At 47.3% G+C, this 18,682-nt stretch overlaps 1 long non-coding RNA gene across 1 annotated transcript in view; it reads left to right on the top strand.

The window, feature by feature from the left end:
- The first annotated feature begins 5,897 nt into the window (after positions 1 to 5,897).
- LOC147596721 (uncharacterized) overlaps positions 5,898 to 18,682 on the top strand; it is a 97,152-nt gene continuing 84,367 nt past the window's right edge. Inside the window, exon 1 of the long non-coding RNA XR_015261333.1 lies at positions 5,898 to 5,957. This is a non-coding gene — a long non-coding RNA (uncharacterized LOC147596721). The remainder of the gene's footprint in view (positions 5,958 to 18,682) is intronic.

Here is an 18,682-nt window from a genome sequence, read left to right as displayed (position 1 = left end):
TCGTATGGCGTGTGCGTTCTGATGTATTATTCTCTGTATCACTTTTATAGACAGGTGACCAAGCACGGAATGTTAATGATTATACCTAGTATGATGCCTAGTATCACAATTTTTTAGCTAAGGATAGCAACCACCTAGCTATGCCCTACACAAGCTAATAAGATTACTAATGACACCTTATATATATATATATAAAAAACCCCTACATTTCACTATTTTCTACTAATTTTCTATTATGATATTTTCTATTACTACAAACATAATAACTTCAGTAACTTTCTTATCTACAAAGCCAGTGACTAATTTTTGCAGGCCTCTGTTGAAACAAGCCATAAATCCTGCTAACAATGTCTTGTATCTTAAAGCTTCCCTTCTCATTCCATGGCTTTCTTCCAGCGAGCATGATTGTATCCCTCTCCCAAGGTCAGTTTGCTTTCACTGACACCGTACTGGCTCAAGAAATACCCACATCTCTCTCTTCTTTGTTTATGAGAAGAGGCTTGTTTCAACGCTTTATCTATTGAAGTCTGCACATATTTCAACACACACGGAATACAGATCAAAACACATATATAAAAAGAATGAATAAGCATCCTACAGCTATTTGTAATAAGCTTATATCAATCCACCAAAAGATTTCTGAATATATCAAAATCATCACTTTGTTGCAGTTTTTTGTACTCCTTTTTGCAAGTTTTGAATACTTTTGTGAATAGATTCCGAATAATCAGACAGATTCATGCAGCAAAGCCCATCAAAATCCTGACAACCATGATTTTGTGCTAATAATAAAAAATCTACTACTGATCTATTCTGTTACCAACCCGACTACGCCAAAGACACCGCTGAGCAAGAGGATGTTTATCAGCAGGGTCAGAGCAGAGAAAGGAGGCAGGCGCAGCACCTTCAGGGCATCCCCTGTTGTTAATAAAGTGTGCTCTGGGTCCTCTCCTCTCTCCCCCGCTCCGAGTCACCCCCGTTTTATCCTCAGCAGATTCAGTGAAAGAGTAGCCACTAGACGTTGCTGCACGCGTGGCCAGCACATGCAACAAGGTCTGTCAAATATGTGCTCTGCAGGCTAACAGCGGTTCTGTTTTGTAAAATAGTATAGCGTATAGAACCTATATCAATTGACAGTGTTAATAGTACTGATATAATTGCATGTGTTTACTTAGCAAGCCAAAAGCCCAATTTATTTAGCATAGCTAATGCCTAGACACTTGCCACATCAAGTGCAAAGATTGAAGCAGCAATAATTTCACCTGGTTTCCAAAACTCTATATTATCTTGGCAATCAGATTTAAAGCTATGTGTACTTCGTTTAGGTCTTTTATGCTGTCTGGATTTTGATATGTGCTCGCGTGATTACACCATGCTGTATCGTTGCAATGTATAGGTCTTAAAGCATTTACAATCATTACCCCTCTAGTAACATTAGCTCCTGAATAGTTAAAGAAAATAGGCAGAAGTCCATCTTTAGGGATCCCAAAAGTTCCATCTTCTGTTATTTAGCACTCAGCACTCGCGGCTGCTGTTGTTTTACACAGAGTTGTCGTCCTACCGCTATCTGATCTGGCAGATTGACCAAGCATGTTCTGAAAGGCTTATTTGAAGATGATATAGACAAACAAATGATGTCCTGTCCTGTGGCATTAACCATAATTACCCACACATTTGTTCTTTCCGTAACTGATGTCCATGGAGCTGCCACACGGGTTGTTAACAATCCGATGAACGCAAGGCAGCTTGGAGAACTGGTCGTACCCATCGTGCAGGGATCCACTTGTTCACTGCTTCTGTAGAGACACAAGCATATCCTTTCCCCCACGTCATAAGAGGGAATGGTCCTTCCCAATTACCTGTTTCCAGATTCTTATTTTCACTTTTTTTTTTTTTTTTTTTTTGGCTCAGCTTCCTGCACCTGCTCATTAATGAGACTTGGAAAGCCAGACAGTGTCCTTGGTCTCATTAACAACAACCCTTATCATCAGAGCATTTTTATCAACATTCTTCACATACAAAATCCAAAGCTTCTAAGAGGAAAATTAACTTCATCCCTGCTAAAACCAAGACAGTATTCACCCCTTATTTCACACCATTTACTTCATGCTTATACACACACACACACAAACACGCCACCTCTATAACAAGGAAGCTCCAAAGAACGAAGGCTCCTTTTCTGGATCTATGGGACCTGGATCAAAGGGATTTTTCCGGCTCGCTGTTAGTCTTTGTTTCCATGGACGAAGGAGCGGACGGGGTAACGGGTGCTGTTGAATCTCCTTTCTGCATGTGATTCTTCAAGGCTTCAAACATTACACGCCACACCGGTAATAACTTTTGAACAGCAGGGTCACCCCGCGTTACACAGTCCCACAGTCTAATACCTATGGTGTTCCCAGAGCCCACCGTATAGATATTACAGAGGTTTGCGTTTGATACGTGAGCGGACACCCAAGTCAACAAGCTCTTCAGGTCAGTGTTATTAATAGCACAGTTCTGTTCTTCTAACATTTTTGTTAGACTCGTTAAAACTGATTTATGTTCCTTTGAAGCAGTGCTTCTCGTCGTTCTGGTCTGGAGGACCGCGGCTCTATCACCCGCCGCTTTATCCTTGATCTCGGGGACCGCGGCTCTTTTCCCCACCGGGAAAGCGCTAGGACCCCGCTCCGCGCCCCGCGACTCCTCGGGCACCACCTCGAAACTGGCTCCCGCCTCACTATCACCCCTCCGCGAATTTACAAGCGGTGGAGCCGATGGGGCAGAAAGAGAGACAGAGGGCATTTCTGTGTCCTCGTATTTGGGGGGGTTGTTCTTTTGGGTCAGGCTCCTCCGGCAAGGAAGGCGTGATACACGGGGGAGTACACCCAAATTCCATCGCCCCTCTACCACCATCAGAGGCTCCCGGCCAAACGAGGCAGACCACCGGAGTGCCACCCCCTGTCTCGACCCCGTTCATCCCCCTCCCCTTCCGAGGGCCACCCTTCTTTGATTGCAATTAAAGCCGCAACCCACACTTCGCGCGCCTCTCGAGCCTTAGCCAGCAGTCTTTTCACCGAACCTAACATCTCCAGCCGCGTCGCCACACCCTTCGTTCCGACCCCCCCCTTCTTCCAGTAACTCTTTCCCCGCCGCCTGTAACCGCGCCACGTCCATCACCTCTCCCGGCTTGTTAATCAAGCCCCTTTTCTGCATCCATTGGATGAACTCCGTCAACGGTGCCCTATGCACCGGACAATTCACACCTTTACCCAACGCCTTTAATACCTTCACTGTATCAGAGATGGATGCCATCTTAACAGCAGGCAGGCACGACCGCCGCGCGGCCCCAGCTCAAAACCGTCCGGACCTGTCACACGTCGGGGTCACCACTTGCCGGCTCTCTTGCCAGCTAACCTACCCCGCACGCACCGGAGCCCCGCTCCGGGGAAAGCAGGGCATCACACGGATACCGTCAAGCCAAGCCTTCCATTTAATGCTGCGCAACACAGGGTTAAATACCCATACACCCGCTACGCACGCGAACGCACCTGCCCCCTGCGCCCATGAATCTATCCGTGCCTGCCACGCACCTGCCCCTGCACCCATGCACTTTTCCGTGCCCACCATGTACGTGGACGCACCTGCCCCCTGCGCCCATGGACCTATCCGCGCCTAGCGCACGAATCACCACAGACTGCCCCTCCTGCATACATGCAGCCCTGCTAACGTTACCCCACAGGCCCTACCTGGAGTCTCTGGCAGAGAACACCAGGGGAGACTCGAGGTCAACCCCTTGGGTTTTGGAGCTGGGGATATAGAGGATGTGAGGCCCGCTATACTCCAACTGAAAAAGAGATACTGGCAGCATACGAAGGAGTTTGAGCTGCTTCAGAGGTGGTTGGTACTGAAGCACAGCTCCTCCTGGCACCCCGACTGCCAGTGCTGGGCTGGATGTTCAAAGGAAAGGTCCCCTCTACACATCATGCAACTGATGCTACGTGGAGTAAGTGGGTCGCACTGATCACACAGCGAGCGCGAATAGGAAACCCCAACTGGCCAGAAGGCAAAGATTTTGGAATGTCACCAGAGGAAGAGGTGACGCGTGCTGAAGAAGCCCCACCATATAATAATCCACCAGAAAATGAGAGGCGATATGCCCTGTTCACTGATGGGTCCTGTCGTACTGTAGGAAAACATCGGAAGTGGAAAGCTGCTGTGTGGAGTCCTACATGATGAGTCGCAAAAGACACTGAAGGCCAAGGTGAATGGAGTCAGTTTGCAGAGGTGAAAGCCATCCAGCTGGCTTTAGACATCGCTGAAAAGGAAAAATGGCCTGTGCTCTGTCTCTGCACTGACTCATGGATGGGGGCAAATGCCCTATGGGGGTGGTTAAAGCAATGAAAGCAGAGTAACTGGCAGCGCAGAAGCAAGCCCATCTGGGCTGCCGCACTGTGGGAAGATATTGCTGCCCAGGTAGAGAAGCTGGTTGTAAAAGTATGTCACGTAGATGCCTGCCCACGTACCCAAGAGTCGAGCCACTGAAGAACATCAAAACAACCAAGCAAGTGGACCAGGCTGCTAAGATTAAAGTTTCCCAAGTGGACCTAGGCCGGCAACACAGGGGTGAACTGTGTTTAGCTCGGTGGGCCCATGACACCTCGGGCCACCAAGGAAGAGATGCAACATACAAATGGGCTCGTGCTCGAGGGGTGCACTTGACCATGGACACTATTGCACAGGTTATCCATGAACGTGAAACATGCGCTGCAATTAAGCAAGCCAAGCGGTTAAAGCCTCTGTGGTATGGAGGACGATGGCTGAAATACAAATATGGAGAGGCCTGGCAGATTGATGACATCACACTCCCACAAACCTACCAAGGCAAGCGCCCTGTGCTTACAATGGTGGAAGCAACCACTGGGTGGCTGGAGACATATCCTGTGCCCAATGCCACCGCCCCAAACACTGTCCTGGGCCTTGAGAAGCAAGTTCTCTGGTGACATGGCACCCCAGAAAGAATTGAGTCAGACAACGGGACTCATTTCTGAAACAACCTTATAGTCACCTGGGCCAAGCGTCACGGCGTCAAGCGGGTATATCACATCCCCTATCATGCACCAGTCTCTGGAAAGACTAAACGGTCTAATGGACTGCTGAAAGCTACACTGAGAGCAACGGGTGGTGGGACCTTCAAACATTGGGACAAACATTTAACAAAAGCCACCTGGTTAGCCAACACTTGGGGATCCACCAATCTAGCTGGCCCTGCCCAGTCAGAACTTTTACCTACTGTAGAAGGGGATAAAGTCCCTGTGGTGCATCTAAGGAATGTGTTGGGGAAGACAGTCTGGGTTATTCCTCCCCTGGGCAAAGGCAAACCCACCCGTGGGACTGCTTTTGCTCAAGGACCTGGATGCACTTGGTGGGTGATGCGGGAGGATGGGGAAGTCCAATGTGTACCTCAAGGAGATCTGATTTGAGGTGAAAATAGCCAATAATTTGAATGGTATATAATCATTTCGGTAGTTCTTTTATGTCATATCAAAGGTATTGCAACAAGAATCACCCTGATCAGTGAAGAACTAACTTCGATGAAACCGAACGACGTGTAGCAGAATAGGTGCCCATCAACTTCCTTGAGATGGACAACATCTTCAACTTGCAGACCATGTATGTGATACACCAGCTGCGCCAGAGGTACTAACTAGGAATTCCAGATGCAGTATGTAACGATTTCACACTACATTCCATCTGTCCTGCCCTGAAAGACTGCTATGATAAATGGGGCCCAAAGTCATGGACTAAATCAACTCAACAGACTTTGGAGGGATAGCCCATAGATTAAGATGATGATATCTGTGTGTATACCTATAAGCATGATGTAAATGGTATGGAATAAGGGGTGGATACTGTCCTGGTTTTGGCAGGGATGGAGTTAATGTTCCTCTCAGTAGCTGGTGTGTTTTGGATTCCATGTGTGAAGAATATTGATAAAAACACTCTGATGATACGAGTTGTTTTTAATGAGACCAAGGACACTGTCTGGCTTTCCAAGTCTTGTTAAAGTCTCGCTAATGTACAAATGCAGGAAGCTGGATGAAAGACAGACAGAATAATTGACCCAAACTGACCAAAGAGAGCCTTCCATGTGTGTGAGGGATTTCAGCGATGGTCCATGTAGGGCCACTGTGGGAAATTACAAGCTGCACACAGCTGTGAGAATGCGACCTTGGAGAGGGGAGCTAGGAGGGTTGTTATCTCAGAGAGGGGAACTAGGAGGGTTGTTATTGAGCAGGATGGTGCTGCTATCCGGGAACCGCTGTTAGCCAGCAGGGCACGTACTTGGCAGGCCTTGTTGCATGCGCTGGCCACGCGTGCATCAACACCTGGTCAGTACTCTTCCACTGATTCTGCTGAGGGTATAAACAGAGGTGGCTCAGAGCGGAGGGAAAGAGAAAGGACCCAGAGCACACTCTATGAACAACAGGGGATGCCCTGAAGGTGCTGTGCCTGCCTCCCTTCTCTGCTCTGACCCCGCTGATCATCATCCTCCTGCTCAGCGGTGTCTCCGGCTTAGTTGGGTTAGTAAGACTCTCAGAAAGGGAAAACAATAGGCTAGTAACTGCTTATGCTAGGAACTGTAACTGCTTATGCAAGGCTATAACAGAGCAATAAATACTGTTGTGCTTTTAAATATCATATGTTGGGTGAACTTTGTGCATAGGAATCCTACGAACCAGTTACACCATGCCATAAACGTCATGCTCAGTATATGAGTGGGGGTTGCCCATGGGAGGGGGCATCCATTCCATTCGGGCATCCATTCCATTCTGGCATGCACCCTTGGCATCCTTTTCTTCTCTCTTGCTTGCTGGCATCGTTCCCTCTACCTTGCTGGCTTGCTCGCCTCTCTTTGCTTGCTGCTCAGTGTCGTTCCCGTGATCGCTGCTCGGGCTGCGTTGGTCACTCGGACATCGGGTGGTGAGAAATCGTACATTGTTCATTTTGTATATTTTGTATATATTAATATCCTTATATTCTGTTATCTTTGTAGTTTTTAGTATTTTTAGTAAACTGCCTTTATCTCAACCCATGAGTTTTCCTTTCTTCCCAATTTCTCTCCCCTGTCCCACTGGGTAGGGGGAGGGTGAGTGAGAAACTGCGTGATGATCCGGGCTAAACCACCACAGCCTTTATCTCAACTCACAAGTTTTCTTTTCTTCCGGATTCTCTCCTCTGTCCCCTTGGGAGCACCTGTGTGGTACTCAATTGCTGACTGTAGCTAAACTACGACGCTGCTGCACCTCCACAAAGCAGGCATCGCAGTGTCAAGATGTCCTGGTTTTATTTAGTGAGGAGGGCTACGGTGGCAGTTTCTGTAAGAAACTGCTAGAAGGTTCCCCTTTGTTCAGTGGACTTGGCCGGGCCTAGGGTGGACCCACTGCTGGCCAGGGCTGAGCCAATTGGTAGCAGAATGTTCCGTGATAATGCTTCTGCAGTAACGTATTTAAGAAGGGGAAAACAGGAGAAAAAAAAAAAAAAAAAAAAAAAGAAAAGATGTGAAGATTCTGAGCAGGGGGCAGAGGGGGGAGGCGCAAGCAAGCCCTGCTAACGTTACCCCACAAAAACCATATCTGTATACGAAACCTCATCCCATTTTCCTTTTCTCCTTAAAAACAGCATTAGTTGTAACAGAGTACTATAATCCATTGACCCATTGAGTGGCTACTTAACCTCGCCTTCTAACTTATACAACGGCCACTACTGATTGCAATATTTGATAAGGGTCTTTTTACTTTCCGTACCTCCAGTCCCAACAATATCTTTCCAGTGGGCAAGTACACTCCCCAGAGGACTCTCTTCAATATATCTCCTTGTGCATTACTCATCTTGTAAGCTCTCCACGCAAATCACTTCCTGCAAACCCCTATAGTTTTCTCCCAATTTTCCCACACATCCCAAACTTCTGGACAAAACAGGGGATATTCCCCAGGTATCCCTACTCCAAGGAATTTGGGGGAATCCAGTAATGTACATGTATTCCCACGGTTCAAGTCCAAACCACCTCAGGAATGTTTCTCTCCGTCCCGACATACAAGGACATTTACTAAATTTGGATGAGAGGAAGGCCCCCTTGCATTCTAGCCAACCTCAGACAAGCTGGGCGGCTATGGGTGGCTAGGCCAGCCTCTCACACCACACACACAGAGTTGCAGTCTCGCTTGAATTCTTGGGACTCAATCACTCTCTCACAACACAGGTACTCCCACAGCAGAACGTTCCGCATACCACATAAAAGGTCACACACACACATGAATTTGTCCGGACGCTTAATTAACACTCCAATTGACATCCCTTTTAGCAGCTGCAAAATATAGCCTTTAAAATTGCAAGAGGCCCGCTTACCCTTCTCCTGCTTCTCACATACCGATCATCAGCAAGTCCATCCTGGCTCCCGACAATGGGATGCAGCAGTTACCTCGTACTCACTCGATCTACTCCCAAGATCGCTAGCGGCCGCTCTATCGGTCAGCGAGTCCCCCTCTGGTGCCCCAAACTAAACTGGGTACCCACCCAACGGGGACTATGCTGCACGCCAGACGTCTCTGCACGATTTACCAGCTGCCCCGGCCACGCGTGACAGGCCCTTCAGTAAAACATACTGTTTGGTCTGCTCCCGCGGTGAGCGGCTGGCAGCAGAGGCTCCTCCGAGAAAGTGCTTGGAGCGCGCCTAGGGGCGTCCGCTCCACAGTCGATCCCGCAGCCAAGCAGAGAGCCTCCTGCCTGGCTCGCCAAACTGACGTGCGGAAAACGGACTCCACAATCTGTAAGATTGTAAAGTAGGTATGTTTATTCAGCGCTGGGCAGCACAGGGGGGTAGTCCCACCAAAACCGTGCGCACCTGACGCAGCAACTCACTTTACATTTATATAACCAAGTGTTACATATACATAAAGTTTCACAATACACCTATACATATGCATGACCTATCCCCGCTTCGTATTAAAATTAGTCCCAAGGGATCATTTTCATAAACTCCTCCTGTCTGGGCTTGCGCAGTGCCTCCTGGTGGTGGTCGTCGGGGGTCGTGGGGATGAAGGCAGGTGACTCCTCTTCGTCACCGCTAGTAACCTTTTGTTCTTGCGCAAACTCAGTTATCCCTTGGCTTTCATTCAAGCTGCAGGGTCGGTTTTAGCTGGTTCTTGAAGCGACCCCCCTAGTCCTTACCAGGAACTGTCTTTCGTGAAGAATTGCAAGACTTTCTGCTTCAGATAGTTTGCACAACGGTTAGCAAATTATTAAGCAAGTAGTTAGCAAAACACTAAGCACTATTTATCAACTTGATTCCTTAGGATGCACAGCAATAATTAATCAATGCCATATCTACTAAAATTTCTTTAACTCCTTCACTCAGTAGTCTTGCAGCCTTGCTAGTGCTGTCAGTAATGATAGCAGTGTCAGTTTTGACTAAGAGCAGGCTTTGGAACACATTCAAAAGGATCACTTTAAAAAACAGGAAAAAATAAGTGTTCCTGTCATAGTTCAGCCCCCATCGGGACCAGACTACGCAGTCTCTCTCTCACTTCCTCCAGCCTCCGAGAGAATAGGGAGAGATAATATAAGAAAAAAGGCTCGAGGTTTGAGATAAGGACAGGGAGACAATATCCACTTTTTCCCATCTAAAATCACAGGTGTAAATCAGGAGTCAAAACCAAAGAATATGTGAGAGAGAAGTATTTTGGGAAGAAACAAAACAGACTGACAAATCTAGAAGGGTGTTACTTCATGCAGTGGTTTAGGAAGACAAAATCTGGTATTGAAGTAATTCAGCTTTTCTACCAAACTGTACTGAAGTCCATTTCACCAGCCAGTGCATCAAAGTGTTTTCAGCAGACTTACAGCTGAGGTCTTCCTCTTCAGGGTTTGAATTTTATTTTGTCTAAACTAGAGAGCCTAACAAACACTCCACGAGTAAACTATGTCATTCCTGCTATCCCAAGATCTCTTGCGTGAGCTTTGCATCTCCCTGAGTGCTAACGTGCTTTGTGGTGACTTCTGCTGGAGCTCCCTCCCATGCAACTGGCTCTTGGTTATCTTTGACACTCTGCTGATCCAGTGCTCACACCCCTGTCCTGTTACAGAGGAAGAAAAACTTGTACATCTTCCTAGTTTGGTCTGCAGACTCAGGCTTTTGTTTAAGCACTAGAAGTGAACTCCAGCTAGCTCCAAGTTGTTGTCTTTCAGCATGTGAGCCTGCTCCCTTCGCCCTGTGAATCATGGACATTAATCTGAAACTTGTCTTGTGCCTTTTGAAAGGGACATCTTACCCAGATACCATGCCACACAGAGACATGGTTCTGAAAAAAACAATTTTCATATCTGCATTTCTTTCCTTTTCCTGCCACACCTCTCCACTCTGGTACCTTTTCCTCATGACTCCAGAGGAGATTTCAGAACAATAACACATTACACATCCCTAAGACTGTGCATGACTTCAGAATTGGAAAACCTACCCCCTTTATTCAGAGCCACAAAACTTTTATTCTATAAGGAACTATCTTTTAGGAAGTCTCCTCTCTTTTCATTATGAAGAAAGAAATAAATGTTGCCTTGACAGAAAAAAAAAAAAAAGCTCATACCAAACCTATTTTATTACGCAATACGTTATAAAGATATAGATTTGCATGAAGTATTCTAGCCATTTACCCATTGTCGTAGTTCAGCCCCGATCGGGACCAGACTACGCAGTCTCTCTCTCACTCCCCCCACCCTCCGAGAGAATAGGGGGAGATAATATAAGGAAAAACGGCTCGAGGTTTGAGATAAGGACAGGGAGAAATCCTTAAAGTTACTGTTAGGGGCAAAACAGACTCGACTTGGGGAAAACTATTCATTTATTACTACAAGCAGCAGGATAATGAGACAGAGAACAAGATAACCTCCCTCCACCCCTCCCTCTTCCCAAGCTTAACATTGTCTCTACTACCTTCCCCTCCCTGAGCAGCACAGGGGGGAAGAGGGAATGGGGGTTGCAGTCAGTTCATCATACATTGTTTCACACCGCTGCTTCATGGTTGGGGGAAGAACTCCTCACATTCCTCCCCTGCTCTGTTGTGGGGTCCCACCCATACACCACAGTCCTTTGTGAAACTGCTCCGGTGTGGGTCATCTCTTCCACGGAGTACAGTCTCTCCAGAACGGCTGTCCCAGCGGGCCCTCCATGGGCCACAGCCTCCTTCAGGCATCCACCTCCCCTGGTACGGGGTCCTTCACGGGCTCCAAGTGGATCTCTGCTCCTCCGTGGACCTCCATGGGCTGCAGGGGGACAACCTGCTCCACCATGGTCGTCACCACAGGCTGCAGGGGAATCTTGGCCAGGAGCCGCATTACTCCTCCCCCTCCTTCTGAACTGACCTTGGCGTTTGCAGCCGTTCCTCACAACAGGCTGGTAGATGTCGCTCAGGATCTTTTTACATCTTATTCACTTCTCATCTCCTCTCCACTTCTTGCAGCCAGGCTGGACTGAGTTGGGCCCAGTCGTCTGCCTGGCGAGAGGCCAGAGGGTGAGGCCTGCAAGGCCCATGAGGCCTGCGCCTCCCCCTCTCCACCTCTGCCCCCCGCTCAGCTGCTTCACATCTCTCCCTCCTCTTTTTCTGTTTTCCCCTTCTTAAATATGTTATCACAGAGGCGTTATCACGGAACATTCTGCTACCAATTGGCTCGGCCTTGGCCAGCAGTGGGTCCGCCCTAGGCCTGGCCGAGTCCACTGAACAAAGGGGAGCAACTTCTAGCAGTTTCCTACAGAAGCTGTCACCTTAGGCCCCCCCTCACTAACAAAACCACAACACCCATTCAACTTGATTTTCCTTGATTATCAGTTTAAACAGAGGAATAAAGACCTAGCTATCAGAAAGCAAAAGCTGGTGAGAACACAGGTCAGCCAAGCAGATAACCAGAAGCCTTTTGCTAAGAGGTATTAGAGAGGTATTATTATTGGCATTCTTATAGTCAGAGAAATATTGGCACATCATAAATCATTCCAGCAGTTGTCAAGATATATTTGGCTGGTGTTCTTCCTTGTGAATTTTCTGTGTTCATCAGTGCTTCTTCATGTGTGAGGGATTTCAGTGATGGTCCATGTAGGGCCACTGTGGGAAATTACAAGCTGCACACAGCTGTGAGAACGTGACCTTGGAGAGGGGAACTAGGAGGATCATTATTGAGCAGTATATTGTTGCTATCCGGGAACCGCTGTTAGCCAGCAGGGCACGTACTTGGCAGACCTTGTTGCATGTGCTGGCCATGCGTGCAGCAACACCTGGTCAGTACTCTTCTACTGAATCTGCTGAGGGTATAAACAGAGGCGGCTCAGAGTGGAGAGGGGGAGAAAGGACCCAGAGCACACTCTACAAACAACAGGGGATGCCCTGAAGGTGCTGCACCTACCTACCCGGTGTCTCCGGCTTAGTCGAGGTGGTAAGACTCTCATAAAGGGAAAACAATCTGCTGGTAACTGCTTATGCTAGGAACTGTAACTGCTTATGCTGGTAACTGCTTATGCAAGGCTATAACAGAGCAAAAAATACTGTTGTGCTTTTAAATATCATATGTTGGGTGAACTTTGTGCATAGGAATCCTATGAACCGGTTACACTTCTCCTCTTTGTTTCCTCCCAGAAATTTCAGAAAGTTTTTTTTGTGCATTCATTTCAATGAATACAAATCATCCAGCAGATTAGCTTTCTTTGAATGCAAAAGAGAGACAGTCCTTTTTCCTAAGTGGATGAATGACCCTTGGAATCTGATCTCTTACTTTTACAAATTAACAACTCATTTTCAGTGGCCATTCTTTTTTTCTTTTTTTTTTTCACTTTGCTGATAAATTAATTTGCTAGAATGTTAATTTTAGCAAAATCAGAGAGAGCAAATCACAGAAGAGAACTAATGCAGCTGAAGTAAACATTTTTTAAAAGCAAGTGAATATTTCCAGATTTTTCCTTTTTGCAACATTGACTCAGCTCTAGTTTTTATTTAAAAGCAATACCACTGCAAATTTTTATATTAGTGAACTGCTTACATTTTCCCTCAAGAGATGGTTGAAAAAGCAAAGGATACAGTACTTCTTCACCGAGGATCATTCCACTACCTAGATTTCAACCAGATATTCCAGGTGATGGCTTTGTGAATTTGAAACAAAAAGTACTGTAGCAGACCTCCTATACTACCAAAATAAATTAAATCAGAAGTCAGATTGGACCAAAAATTTGGTGGAATCTCAGTACTTGATTTTTAATAATTTTCTTCCAGATGAGTACACTGCTTGATATAAGTTTTGGTTACTCAGTAATGGTGATTCTGGCTCACGTAGTAATAAAGATCATAAAATTAAAATACTGATGGGTAAAAGTATTTGTCTAAAAACATCCCCAAAAAAAAGAGCTTAAGTAGACAGCAAACACAGAAGTTTGCAGAGGATGGAAATAGCCACTTGAATGTGAATAAAATTATAAATCCTGATAGGGAAAGACCAGAAGACAAGTAAGACGAGAAACTTGTAATAGTGATGTCAAACTCTGATGTCTTGAATCACAGAATCATAGAATCATTTAGTTTAGAAAAGACCCTTAAGATCATTGCATCCAACTGTAAACCTAACACTGCCAAGTCCACCACTAAACCATGTCCTTAAGTGCCACATCTACATGTCTTTTAAATACCTCCAGGGATGGTGACTCCACCACTTCCCTGGGCAGCCTGTTCCAATGCTTGACAACCCTCTCAGTGAATAAATTCTTCCTAATACCTAATCTAAAGCTCCCCTGCCACAACTTGAGGCCGTTTCCTCTCATCCTATCACAAGTTACTTGGCAGAAGAGACCAACACCCGCCTCCCTACACCCTCCTTTCAGGGAGCTGTACAGAGCAATGAGGTCTCCCCTCAGCCTCCTCTTCTCCAGACTAAACAACCCCAGTTCCCTCAGCCGCTCCTCATAGGACTTGTGCTCCAGACCCCTCACCAGCTTCGTTGTTCTTCTCTAGATGCAAAAATATATTTTATTTATTAGGGATCAGACTAGAAAAGGACCCATCAAGATAAACAACAAAAATAAAAAACAATGGTTATTGTTTCACCAAATGAAAACCTGCATGATCAATGTCTCGAGCTGTCAGGAACATGCTTCAGGGAAAGCTGAATCATTCTTGCAGCCCCATGACTGTTTAAATTCCAACTTACTCACCAGAGACACTGAAACACAGAAGCTGGTAAACAGAAGATAAAAGGATCAGAGAAAAATGGAGGAGCAAGAAACAAAGAAAAAATAAATTTATTTTTTCTAGCTTTAAGCAAAACATACAGCCATTTAATTTCCACTTAAGGAGAAGAAATATTCTGCTTGATTGTTTCACATAAATCCTTCATTGCTTTTATCTTGTATCTCCATCTCTGCTTGACATTGATTAAAGACTAGATGTATAAACTACAAATCATAGAATCATAGAATCATAGAATGGTTAGGGTTGGAAGGGACCTTCAATGGTCATCTAGTCCAACCCCCCTGCAAGGAGCAGGGACATCCCCAACTAGATCAGGTTGCTCAGAGCCTCATCCAGCCTGGCCTTGAACGTTTCCAGGGATGGGGCCTCCACCACCTTTCTGGGCAACCTGTTCCAGTGTTCTATAACTCGCATCATAAAAAAATTTTTCCTAATTTCTAATCTAAATCTACCCCCCTCTATTTTAAAACCATTACCTCTCATCCTATTGCAACAGGCCCTACTAAACAGCCTTTCCCCATCTTCCTTGTAGGCCCCCTTGAGGTACTGGAAGACCGCTATCAGGTCTCCCCGGAGCCTCCTCTTCTCCAGGCTGAACAGCCCCAACTCTCTCAGCCTGTCCTCATAAGAGAGGTGCTCCAGCCCTCTGATCATCTTCGTGGCCCTCCTCTGGACCTTCTCCAACTGGTCCATGTCCTTCTTGTGTTGGGGGCTCCAGAACTGGACACAGTACTCCAGGTGGGGTCTCACCAGGGCAGAGTAGAGGGGCAGAATCACCTCCCTCGACCTGATGGCCACACTCCTCTTGATGCAGCCCAGGATGCGGTTGGCCTTCTGGGCCGCAAGGGCGCATTGTCTGCTCATGTTAAGCTTCTCATCCACCAGCACTCCCAAGTCCTTCTCCTCAGGGCTGCTCTCAATCCATTCTCTGCCCAGCCTGTATTTGTGCCTGGGATTGCCATGACCCACGTGCAGGACCTTGCCCTTGGCCTGGTTGAACTTCATGAGGTTGGCACGGGCCCACCTCTCCAGCCTGTCAAGGTCCCTCTGGATGGCATCCCTCCCTTCCAGCGTGTCGACGGCACCACACAACTTGGTGTCATCGGCGAACTTGCTGAGGGTGCACTCTATCCCACTGTCCATGTCACCGACAAAGATGTTGAACAGGGCCGGGCCCAGCACGGACCCCTGAGGAATGCCACTCGTGACCGGTCTCCACCTGGACATGGAGCCGTTGACCACCACTCTCTGAGTGCGGCCATCCAGCCAACTCCTTATCCACTGAGTGGTCCGTCCATCAAAGCCATGTCTCTCCAGTTTAGAGAGAAGGATGTCATGTGGGACAGTGTCAAAAGCTTTGCACAAGTCCAGGTAGATGATGTCAGTTGCTCGTCCCTTGTCCACCGATGCCATCACCCCATCATAGAAGGCCACCAAATTGGTCAGGCACGATCTGTCCTTGGTGAAGCCATGTTGGTTGTCACCAATCACCTCCTTGCTCTCCATGTGCCTTAGCATGGTTTCCAGGAGAATCTGCTCCATGACCTTGCCAGGCACAGAGGTGAGGCTGACCGGCCTGTAGTTACCTGGATCTTCCTTATTCCCCTTTTTAAAAATTGGGGTTATGTTCCCTCTCTTCCAGTCATCGGGGACCTCACCAGACCGCCACGACTTCTCAAATACGATAGCCAGTGGCTTGGCAACTTCATCCGCCAGTTCCCTCAGGACCCGCGGATGGATCTCATCAGGTCCCATGGACTTGTGCACCTTTAGGTTCCTTAGATGATCCCGAACCTGCTCTTCGAGTACAATGGGCAGTTCTTCATTCTCGCAGTCCCTGCTTGCACTTTCTACAGCTTGGGTGGTGGGACAGGAACTCTTGTCGGTGAAGACTGAGGCAAAAAAGTCATTGAGAACCTCAGCCTTCTCCATGTCCTGGATAACCAGGACACCAGTTCCCTTCTGGAGGGGGCCTACATTTACCCTGGACTTTCTTTTGTCCCCTACGTACCTATAAAAGCTCTTCTTGTTGCATTTTATATCCCTGGCCAGATTCAGTTCTGCCAGGGCTTTGGCCTTCCTTACCTTATCCCTGGCCACTCGCGCAGCCTCTTTGTAGTCCTCCCAGGCTACCTGTCCCCACTTACACCCTCTATAGGCTTCCTTTTTCACTTTCAGTTGGTCCAGGAGCTCCTTGCTCATCCACGCGGTCCTCCTGACCTTTTTGCCCGACTTGTTTTTCATCGGGATGCACCTCTGCTGAGCTTGGAAGAGGTGCTCCTTGAATATAGACCAACTTTCCTGGGCCCCTCTTCCCTCCAGGGCCGCCTCCCATGGTACTTGGCCCATCAGGTCCCTGAAGAGGCCGAAGTCTGCCTTCCTGAAGTCTAGGGCAGAGAGCTTGCCATGTAGTTTCCTTGCTGCCCCGTGGATCTTGAACTCCACCATGTCATGGTCGCTGCAGCCAAGGCTGTCCTTTAGTTTCACATCCCCCACCAGCCCCTCCCTGTTGGTGAAAAACAAGGTCCAGCATGGCACCCCTCCTTGTTGGCTCCTCTATCGCCTGCAGGAGGAAGTTGTCATCCACGCATTCCAGGAACCTCCTGGACTGCCTGTGCCCTGCCGTGTTGTCTCTCCAACAGATGTCAGGGTGGTTCAAGTCCCCCATGAGAACCAGGGCTTGTGACCGTGAGGCTGCTCCTATCTGCCTATAGAGCGCTTCATCTGCTCTGTCCTCCTGGCCAGGCAGCCTGTAACAGACCCCCACCGTAACGTCCCCTGTCCATCCCCATCCTCTAATCCTGACCCATAAGCTCTCTGTCAGCTCCTCCTCCATCCCCAGGCGAAGCTCCACACACTCCAGCCGGTTGCTGATGTAGAGAAATGGTTCACCAGGGCAGAAAGTTACACTTTGAATTTCACTCAAGTTAAGAGCCTTTCAGGTTATATACTTAAGTCTTTCCCTTCATTACAATAACATTCCCTGATTTTGGGGAATCCTTGAGTGTGTGTCTCTCCTAGTCACCAAATTAAAAAAAAATGGCAGCAGTGCAGAAGACCCTAAATAGAGCAAACTCAACCACATATTCTTCTCTGTAGGTTTTTCTGCCCGTATCTTTGAAAAACAAATAGCAGTCAGAAGCTGCCAGGGTTCAAGTTGAGAAGGGCAGATTCTATTTCGTTTTAAAATGTTCTCCTTGGAAGTATCCCTACAAACAAATAATTTTCATTTTTACTATTTTTGACAGCTGTGTGGAAAGGAATTTAACAGAATGCACAATTTAATGGGACACATGCACTTACACTCAGACAGTAAGTCTTTCAAGTGCCTCAACTGTCCCAGCAAATTCACCTTGAAGGGGAACCTAACCAGGCACATGAAAGTCAAACACAGCATCGTGGAAAGAGGATTTAATTCTCAAGGTAAGATTTTTCAGTTATTCTCTGAGAGGTTTGAAAGTGCATATCAATAAACCCAAATGGGCTTTGTACTACAGATCATAGAATCATAGAATAGAATCATAGAATAGTTTCGGTTGGAAGGGACCTTTAAAGCCCATCCAGTCCAACCCACCTACAAGGAGCAGGGACATCCCCAACCAGATCAGGTTGCTCACAGCGCCGTCCAACCTGGCCTTGAACGTTTCTAGGGATGGGGCATCCACCACCTCTCTGGGCAACCTGGGCCAGTGTTCCACCACCCTCAGCGTAAAAAAATTCTTCCTAATATCTAATTTGAATCTACCTCTCTCTATTTTAAAACCATTACTCCTCGTCCTGTCACAACAGGCCCTACTGAAGAGTTTCTCCCCATCTTTCCTGTAGGCCCCCTTGAAGTACTGGAAGACCGCTGTAAGGTCTCCCTGGAGCCTCCTTTTCTCCAGGCTGAACAGCCCCAACTCTCTCAGCCTGTCCTCATAGGAGAGCTGCTCGAGCCCTCTGATCATCTTCATGGCCCTCCTCTGGACCCTCTCCAACTAGTCCATGTCCTTCTTATGTTGGGGGCTCCAGAGCTGGACGCAGTACTCCAGGTGGGGTCTCACCAGAGCAGAGCAGAGGGGCAGAATCACCTCCCTCGACCTGCTGGCCACGCTCCTCTTGATGCAGCCCAGGATGCAGTTGGCCTTCTGGGCTGCAAGGGCTCATTGCCGACTCATGTTGAGCTTCTCGTCCACCATCACTCCCAAGTCCTTCTCCTCGGGGTGCATTGCCAGCACTTTTCTTAGGTTTTTTTTTCCCCTAAATATCTCATTATACTGATTCTTCAAATTCTGATGAGTAATAATATACTTTATTTTCCTGCATACATACAGCCTACTGTATATCCACCTACTTCCCAGTTAAGGTAAGCAAAGCAATAGATCTGTTTTTCAGTAGAAAACTTCTGTTAAAATTTCAGGGTGGTTAGACAGCTCTACGAAATT

Source organism: Chlamydotis macqueenii, chromosome W (assembly GCF_036417535.1).
Source record: "Chlamydotis macqueenii isolate bChlMac1 chromosome W, bChlMac1.mat, whole genome shotgun sequence".
Classification (NCBI taxonomy): Eukaryota; Metazoa; Chordata; class Aves; order Otidiformes; family Otididae; genus Chlamydotis; species Chlamydotis macqueenii.
Note: the sequence above shows the minus strand (reverse complement) of the source record. Positions and strands in the feature narration are given on the sequence as shown.